Below are 9,323 nucleotides of genomic sequence, written 5' to 3'. Positions count from 1 at the left end.
CGGAGGCAACCTCAATAGCCACGTATTAGCTTCCCCCTTCAAGGTAAACGGAATCGCTCGTAGGCGATAATCCTCCTCTGTTGCATCATTCGGCCTCTTCTGAATACCACATAACTCACTGAATTCATTTAAGAACTCATACGGACACTCATTTCTACGCCCAGAGAACATCGGCAAGATGCCGAGTACGTTTGTCTTGATCTCGATAGTCCTCTGGCGTGGATTCATCACTATAGCTTGAACTGGTTCTCCATCTAAATGGGCAGTGAGAGAGCCGATTTCTGGATCTGGGTCTACCACCTGCGCCATGACTACTTCCTCTTCTTCCCCTGTTTCTGACTCTGTTTCTGATTCGGGTGGTGATTCTGGATCTTCGCGTCCTGATGACGTCCAAGATTCGTCGCTAGTAAATTCACTCGGAAACGGGCCTCCCGTGGTGAACCCTGATCTGGTGGTCACAGTAGAGACTGTATCCTTAACTCGCCAATCAAACTGGCCGTGTTTCCACCCAGATGAGTTGCACCAGTAGGTAGACCTTGAGCCTCTGCTCATAAACTGCAAACAAAAGAGAAAGAAAACAAATCAAAACTATTTACACCACAGACTCTGAACACTAACACTAAGCACGCCATCCATCCCCGGCAACGGCGCCATTTGAAGTTGAGTTGGGCCTGCCTCTCGACTCTAATGTCGAATGACTAGACTCAGGAGTAAGCAAGTGTGCACATATGAGAATTAATGCAAGGCTCGGTCCAGACACAACGCTCCTTAAATCCACTGGATCACTGGGTCCAGGAACTCAAGAGAACTACAGTGTTTTTGTCGTTGGACACACTCGACTCCCCTTCAAAAAATAAATCCCTCAACCCGAATACTATGAATTAGTATAGGGAAGTGGGGTCGATCCCACAGAGATGGATTCGCAGGGTAGTGCTAAGAGACTATGGAAACAAACGGCTGCTGCCACGCAAAGGGGTTGAGATTTTAACTACCACTAGATCTAGGCAAGAAATGTAAACGCTAGACCTAGGACACAGAAAACTTACTGGAATCAGACATCAAATCCGAAAGACACAATCACTTCCTTGACTGAGTAAATAACTAACTGATTGAGACTAGGCAGAAAGAATAAAACATCGAGGAACATGATTCCAAATATAGCAAGTACGGTAAAAAGCTGCAGATAACAGATCAGCTCCAGCTAGCTTCGCATGCAAAGTTCCTAACAGATTCAGAAACGCAAATGCAGAAAACAGAGCATACTCCCAGATTCGAACAGAATATAGAAATTGAGATGCCGGAAACTTGCTACGAATCGGAAATAAACCAGATCTACGTAAACTAGGCGGAATGAAATGAAAACACGTAAGCTAGGCATGAAATTTAAACACTCCTGCTCAGAATCACGTCGGACGCTTAATCCACTCCGGATCCAAGCAATCCAAACTCAACAATCAACTAAATCAACTCCATAACTCCGATTCTAACAGATCTGCTCCGATCACCGCCAAATTCAATCAATCAAGAACAATCTGCAAACAAATCACAAACTCCAGCAAAACCCAACCTCCGATTCATCCAAAAACAGAACCATTCTTCAGATCCAAACGAAAAATATCAGTAAATAATTAGAAACCAACTGCAAAAAAAAAATAAACAACTCCGACAATCCAACTCGAAATCAAGCGAACTCAACCAGCAAACCAGAAATGAACACAATAGACATAAGCGAAAGTAAAATCTGGAATAAAACAGGAAATATTGGTTAACAAAAGAAAACCGAGCTTCGAACAGCGAAGCTCGGCGGAATCAGTGTAAATAGCAACGGAAATGTAAATTGTTTCTTCGCCCTTGAACTAGGACGGTGTTACAACCCTCGAACCACTCTCGGAAAGCTAAAACGTGAACCCCAGCCAAGTGCTAACTGGAATCTCTCGCGAATTTGGAGTCAAGTGTGTGGAAAGGTGAATCGAGCAAGGGGCTGTTAGTGAGGCCTCCACCCGAGAAGGTCCCTCCAGCCTGCATGCTTCTCCCTTTTATAGATGCGGTCATAGCCTTCTAGAGTTTTCGTAGAAATCCCTATTCTACCCTTCAACTCCGAGGCTTCCTCCGTCTAGCAATTTTCTTCCAATTGTTCACCCTTTCGCCAGTTTCCTAGGACCATGCAAGCGTCCTCTTCTTTTCCTGGATCTGGCGAAAAACTTCACATACCTGACTTAATTCAATGCGTTAGACCCAGTAATTTCATGAAATGAACCCCTAGACCGATGCATGAAATTAGCCTTATCAGTAACCTTACAGATCCATCATGAAGTCTGAGCCTTATACCCCATATTCCTCTGATTCTGCATATCTGATCATTTCCTAACAAGACTGATCCAGTTGCATCTTCGATTTTATCAAAACAGTCTCTGTTTGGACACATGTGAAAATTGCATCCAGAGTCCATGATCCAAGGAAGCTCTTCCACATCTTCAGATACACACAGGGCCTTTGGGACTTCCAACTCTTCTGAAAGATCGACAGTGTTCTTCCCACCTTCTTCCTCAGCCTGCTTCTTCTTCCAAGACCAGCAATTCTTCTTTAAGTGGCCAGGTTTCTTGCAGTAGTGGCATGATCTAGTCTCCTTCCTATCAACTCCTTTATTCTTCCAAGGCTTCTTTTGTGATTTCTTTTTTCCATTCTTCTTGTAATCAGCAATATTCAGGCTCTCAGACACTACATCAGCAGGCTTGGAATTGTGTTTTTGGACCTCCTTAAGATTCAAGGCGGAATAGACTTCCTCATAACTGATCTTGGACTCTCTTCCCAGAAGCATAGCATCTTTAAAGGGTTCATAGCTTGGTGGCAGAGAGTTTAACAGCATCAGAGCCTTATCCTCATCCTTGATCTCTTCATCAATATTCTCAAGATCATCAACACATTTTCCAAACTCTTCAAGTTGCTCCAACACACCTTTCCCATCACCAATCTTGAATGTCAACAGCTTATGTTTCAAATGCAGCTGGTTGACCAATGACTTAGCCATGTACAATGACTCCAATTTGGACCAAACTCCAGCCGTTGTATCTTCCTTTGAAACTTCTCTCAGAACTCTGTCAGTGAGATTGAAGATCAAGGTGCTATATGCCTTGTACTCCATATCTTGAGCCCTTGCCTTTTCCTTCTCATATAGCTCAGGCTTCTTCTCCTCACTGCCGCCTCCACCATTCAAGATTTCCCATAAGTCCTGCTGCATTAGGATTGCCTTCATTTTGAGTCTCCACAGGCCGAAATCATTTTGACCAGTGAATTTCTCCACATCGAATCTTGCTGTAGACATTCCTCCAAACAGGTGATGCCCTCCTAGAAAAACCTTTGCCTTCACGATTACAGAAACCTTCCCACAGACGGCGCCACGTTGTGAAGACTTAGGTCACGAAGTTGTGAGGATCGATCGATTGATTGAATGAGCTGTAACAAGAAATGAAAACGCAGCGATTACGTGGTTCGGCTCTAGGCCTACATCCACGGGCAGAAAACTAGTGTATGTGTTTATTGGTCACTCAAGGAAAGGTTTACAAGAACACTCAATTCTCTCGGAGTAAAGAATACTTTCAACTCGCTCGAAGTCGGCTTGCTTCGAGAGCACAAATGCACAGTTGGAAACTTCTTCTCTCTACTCTATCTCTCTTGAATTCTGTTGTTCTTCTTCTGTCTTCTTTTGAGTGGAAGCATCGTCGCTACTTAAAGGAATTAGGCTCGATCAATTCAGCTCAACCGCCTTTCCAAATTCTGTTGTAACCGCAAATTCAACGGTAACTTTCGGTTTGAGCACAACGGCTTGTTTCAGAAAAAGCCTTCTTTCTTTCCCTTGATCAAGTTGCATTTCTTCTCCTTGATCAAGCTGTCAAGCTGTCTTCCCTTTTTCTCCTTGGTCAAGCTGCCTTCCTTTTGTTCCTTGATCAAGCTGCCGCCCCACCGTAGTCTACAGCTTTACCGTGTGCATAAGCCTTGATCTTGATCAGCTCAATATACTAACACCTTTCATCGCACGAAAGCAGAGAGTTTCATGCCCCCATCTTGTACGAGTCGTAGCAAATGTTGAACCAGTAAAGAATGGTGATGATACCCGCTCATCCAGAAACTTGTGGTCGTGAATGTCATCCAAGCTCTTAAAGGATGATACAATTAATTGAAAGACATCATTCATCATGTCATCTCCGTCAACCCCTTTTACAGCTCGACTCTGAAATTCGATCCCCAAAACAGTGGTTCTGATCCTAGAGCCAACCGATGCTGAAATATTAACCAAGCTTCCGAAGCATTCTGCAATTTCGACATATTTTGATACATGGGATACAAATCCAGCCTTCTCTATGACAATCTCATCCAATCTCACATGTTGACACCATTCCGTAGAGTCAGGAACGAAAAAGAAAATAGTATTCTCTGGTTGTATGCAATCTCCATCAGCCTCTGATCCATTTCCATCTTTACCATGTGACAAAGCAGTTTCATCACCTTGTCCAAGCTCGAAAGTAGAAAGTAGCTGTGAAGCAGCTAAAGAAGTAAATCCATTCGATGATTGCGCAGCTGTAGACTGAATGGATTTCGCTTCTTCAATCTGTAATGCAAGATCTCCATATCCAATGCATCTTCAGAAATCTTGTCAGGTTTAACATGGATGAATTCGACCCCATCAAAAGCTCCTGGGTCAAATATGCGAACCTCAGTTTCGGCACCCAATTGACGAGATGCACGACACCACTCAGCATTTCACAATATGTGAGCAAGGAATGATCGTGTTGTGCAGTAGCCGGGCTATCCGGCAAAGCAGTGGTCTTGCTGTCCGGTAACTTCTTGGCGTTGTTGTCATAAACAGTGGCAGGTGGTTCGGGCTGGACCTCCTTGCTGGAATTGGCGGCTAGAAATATTGCTGTTGGTGGAACAACCACTGGCAACAACACATTATCTTGGGCGGAGCTGATCAGCATGCTAGCTACATCGTCTTCCTCGGAGTAGGTGCCCGTTAGTGTGGGACTCGGCATGTGACGCAGCGAACTGTGGGGCTATCTTGAAGGCATCCTCCGAAAATTGGTCTACATCGTCCTTATAGAAATTTGAATCAAAGTGATGACGAAGGCCCAACAGAAACTCTTGCCAAGATGCCTCCGGGTTGTTCTTTTGGAAGAAAGAGAGCCATTCGGACGCTGGATAATCTACTAACAGAGGTACTAGTTCCAAGGGATCCGATTCTGTAGTTAAGGATAAATCATAATACCTCTCAATACCAAAGATCTACTCAGTGGGATCTCTGCCAGAAAAACGAGGTGCCACAACATCAAACAATAAGCACTGGCGATCGATGGCCTCGCTCAACTGCCTCCTCAGGATGCTGAGTTCTTGCAGGATAAACTCGTGTACGTCGTCGGGCAAATCCTTTGCATGTGTGGTGATAGTCATGTTGAACATTAGAGAAGTTGGAAGCTTAATTCTTCGAGAGGAAGAATAGAAACCGCCGTGGATTGGTATAAAGGAAAGAATAATTCGAGAGAGCGTGGGATTTTGTATAGAAAAAATAGATAATATTGGCTTGAGGTTTTGAGAATTTTGAGAGAACAATTGTGACGGAGGAAGACTAACCAGTTGATGGACCCTTGATCTATTGGACTAGAGCACCAACAATTTATAGTGAGACGAAGAACAAGATAAACCGTATTTCAGGTGCGAGGGGGCGATTTCCGCCATAACCGGGAATGAGAATAAATTTATACTTTATTTCTCAATGAATCAAAATACTATAGAAAATTCTATTATTTATATAATTCTAAATCCTAAACCTATCTTGCTAATCAAGCAAGATAATTAAAATAAAAGATTATAAAATATATGGAAAATAACTAAAGATAACTAACTAAAATAAGAGATATGCTAAATCAAATAAAATAAAGGAATATTGAGAATGATCTTCGGCGAGATTTGCTAGATCGAGGACCCTATCACAACCCTTTTGCACAAATAAGCAATCACAATGTGCGAGAAGACTATTCTCGAAGTCATTCACTACATAGTTTTTGCATAAGAAGTGACCTTGAGTCCACACGTCAAAGACAACACGAATGTTAAAGTCTGTCTCTTCCTCTGACACAACAAACATATCATCGTTAAGGAAGTTAGCAATATCTAACTTGTTTAGGTAGAATAACATCTTTTGTTGCTAATGTTTGAAGTATGAATCCATGAATTTCTCGGGTTTATCATCTTGATGCATGACCCCTTGACAATAGTGTCATCACAGAGGCATTGAGGGCAGATGACGAAGATCCTCTGACATTTTTGTTGCTACTTCCATTTGTTCTATTTCCAGTCTCGACAGATGTCGACATAGCTTACTCATGCAATAATGAATATCTCGTCTTGTCATTGTTAGTATATAATAGTCGCGCACAAACAAACTCTAACTATTACAACTAAATAAAGGTTACAAGAAAGTAAACTTTTTCTAGTTAAATCGAGGTAGCTATCTTTTTGCAAGACAAGATACGTCTTGACTAGTACTCATAATTTGATGTATTGTCTTCAAAGATAAAACGAATTACTACCTTCCATTGAATAGAAACATCTCAAACTCATAAACACCTGAAAACATGATGTTGAGTTGAGAATCGGGTGACAATAGTAATATCTATACATATATAGAGACGAATTTTAGCCTTATTTTGAATATTTATGAATTCTGGGTATAGATTTAAGTATTTAAGAATATTGGGTATGAAATTTGGATAGTAAGTAACCGCTAATAAAACGGCGTTTTCATAGCATCAATAGGATAATTGAATTGGTTTCATTTTCTTAATGACATTATTATGTACTAGCTTGACGTTTTAAAAACGCCTAACATATATAATTAGGAGTATTTGAATTGTCGTTATTTTTGATAAATAATAACTATGGCTACTATGTGCAAATAAGTAGTACAAATATAATTATCATCACTTTAAAATTTGCATTAAATATTTGTTCAACTCTTGCTATGCAGTCATCCCAAAAGTTAACAGCTACACGCTAATAATAAGAAAATCGTGGTTGGCACATTAATTCTCACAATTATTATGCATTTAAATGCACAATTCTCATCCCAAATATTCACAACACTTAATATTCAGTCATCCCTATAAATCTTTTGTAGTATTGAATTCCTCGGCCTTACAAGCTTGATGTTTGAGAGCTATACGCCATCACCATGGTATAATTCATTCGTTCTTTAATATTCGTTTCTCAATTTTAATATTTTATGTTTATGTATGTTACTTTAGTATTTTATCTGTTTTTTTATGGATTATGCTTTGCTCAAGTCGGAGTTTGTTTGTGCATACGTACTGTGTTAGACTGCAGAAGTTGTAAACCCCAAAGCATATCTGTCAATTGTCCATGACAGTTCTTGATTTAGTTCAACAAGCTGCCAGTTACGTGCAGCACAAAAAGGGTGCTAATGATGTCGATATGGTGTTCATATCTTATTGAGTCTACGATTTTTTTCCTGATTTGAGACACAATATTATTAGGTTATGTTTGCCTCTGGTTAGAAATTGCCGAAGAAGCATGAAGAAGATGATGGAAGAATTGCCTAAAATTGCAAAAGATGAAGAGTGGAGATAAGGAAGAAGGCGATTGGCAGTTTTTATAACCTAATTAACTCTATTAAATAGAAATAAGTCCATTTAATGAGTTACACTTATTTTAATTAGTAAGCTTCAAATGTAAATTAGCCTAATTTATTTAATTCAATTTATATTTGTATAATATTATTTGGCTCAATTATTTAATGCTAAGAAATTGTTGTGACTTGTGAGTTGTGAGGGATACTAGCCGTTTTAGGGTTTTAGTATCCATAATTTTCGATATTAGCAACTCTATTAAATAGAGAATTTGACGAGTTCACTTAATTTAATTAGTAGGCTTCAATTTATTTTATTCAATTTATATTTGTGAAAATATTATTTGTTTTAATTATTTAATGCTAAAAATTGTTGTAAAGGTTGTAGCCGTTTTAGGGTTGGGTTTCCATAATTTTCTCTATTGATACCTCCATTATATAGAAATGAATCAATTCGATGAATTAATTTAATTAGTATTTGGCTCAATTATTTAATGCTAAAAATTTATTGTAGGGGTACTAGCCATTTTAGGGTTTTGAATTTCCATAAATTTCTATATTGACTTTAGATTTTGAGTTTTAGCCATTATACTGTTTTGGGATTCGATTATCAGTTTGCTTATGAAATTAATTGACTTATTTAAATAAATGAACTATTTTGGAAAATTAAGAAGCAATAAGTAATAAAAGGTAATATTACTTTTAAATATCAATATTATATTAAAACTACATAAATTAAATAAATAGAATTACTTTTTTTACTGAATATCTTATGCAATGTATTGCTATGAGACGTATATATGTGAATTTGTTTTATTGACTATAACTAATATACATATATAGTTTTATTTAATTTTAAGTTTGTTATCACAAATGATGTTAGTGTGTTATATTATTTATGAATTTACTACATTTCTCAATAATTTGTAAAAGATTAAATTGTTATTTCATACATACTATTTATTTACATTTTTTTCCCTTATATCATGTAAATATTGCTTTATTTTTTAAAATTTGGATAGCTATAAAAGTAAATTAATGTTCGTGCGGTGTTACAAATTCAACCCTAGAAAATACAAGCTAGGAAGTAAGTACTCACTCTGTTCCCTCATAGTTGATTCATTTTTTCATTTCGGAATGTTTTCTCATAGTTGAGTCATTTCCATATATAATATTTTTTTTTCTCTTTCTTACTTTACTCTCTCTTACTTTATTCTCTCTACTTTATTCACTTTTTATTATATTCTCTCTATCTTTTTCTCTTTCTTGCTTTTTTATCTATTTATTTCACACACTCAACATTCATTTCTTACTCTGTGTCGAAAAGTTTCGCTACAACTATGAGAGAACGGATGGAGTACTACATACTCCCTTCGTCCCTTATAATTATTCACCATTTGACCCGGCACAGGTTTTAAGAAATGTAATAGAAAGAGGGTTGAAAAAGTTAGTAACATGTGTGTCTTACTTTTATATATTAGTTTATAATAAAATGTGAGTGATAATGAGTTAGTGGAATGCGTGGTCTCCTATAAAAAATGGTACAAGTGAAAGATGAAAATTTTCTAGGAACGGACGAAAATGAAAATAAGTGACAAATTTTCAAGAACGGAGGGAGTAGCAAATAAAAAAGAATAAAAAGAAAAACTCTTTGCTTTCATATACGTAAGTTTTTTAAGTAATA

This window comes from Salvia splendens, chromosome 1 (assembly GCF_004379255.2).
Source record: "Salvia splendens isolate huo1 chromosome 1, SspV2, whole genome shotgun sequence".
NCBI lineage: Eukaryota > Viridiplantae > Streptophyta > Magnoliopsida > Lamiales > Lamiaceae > Salvia > Salvia splendens.
Note: the sequence above shows the minus strand (reverse complement) of the source record.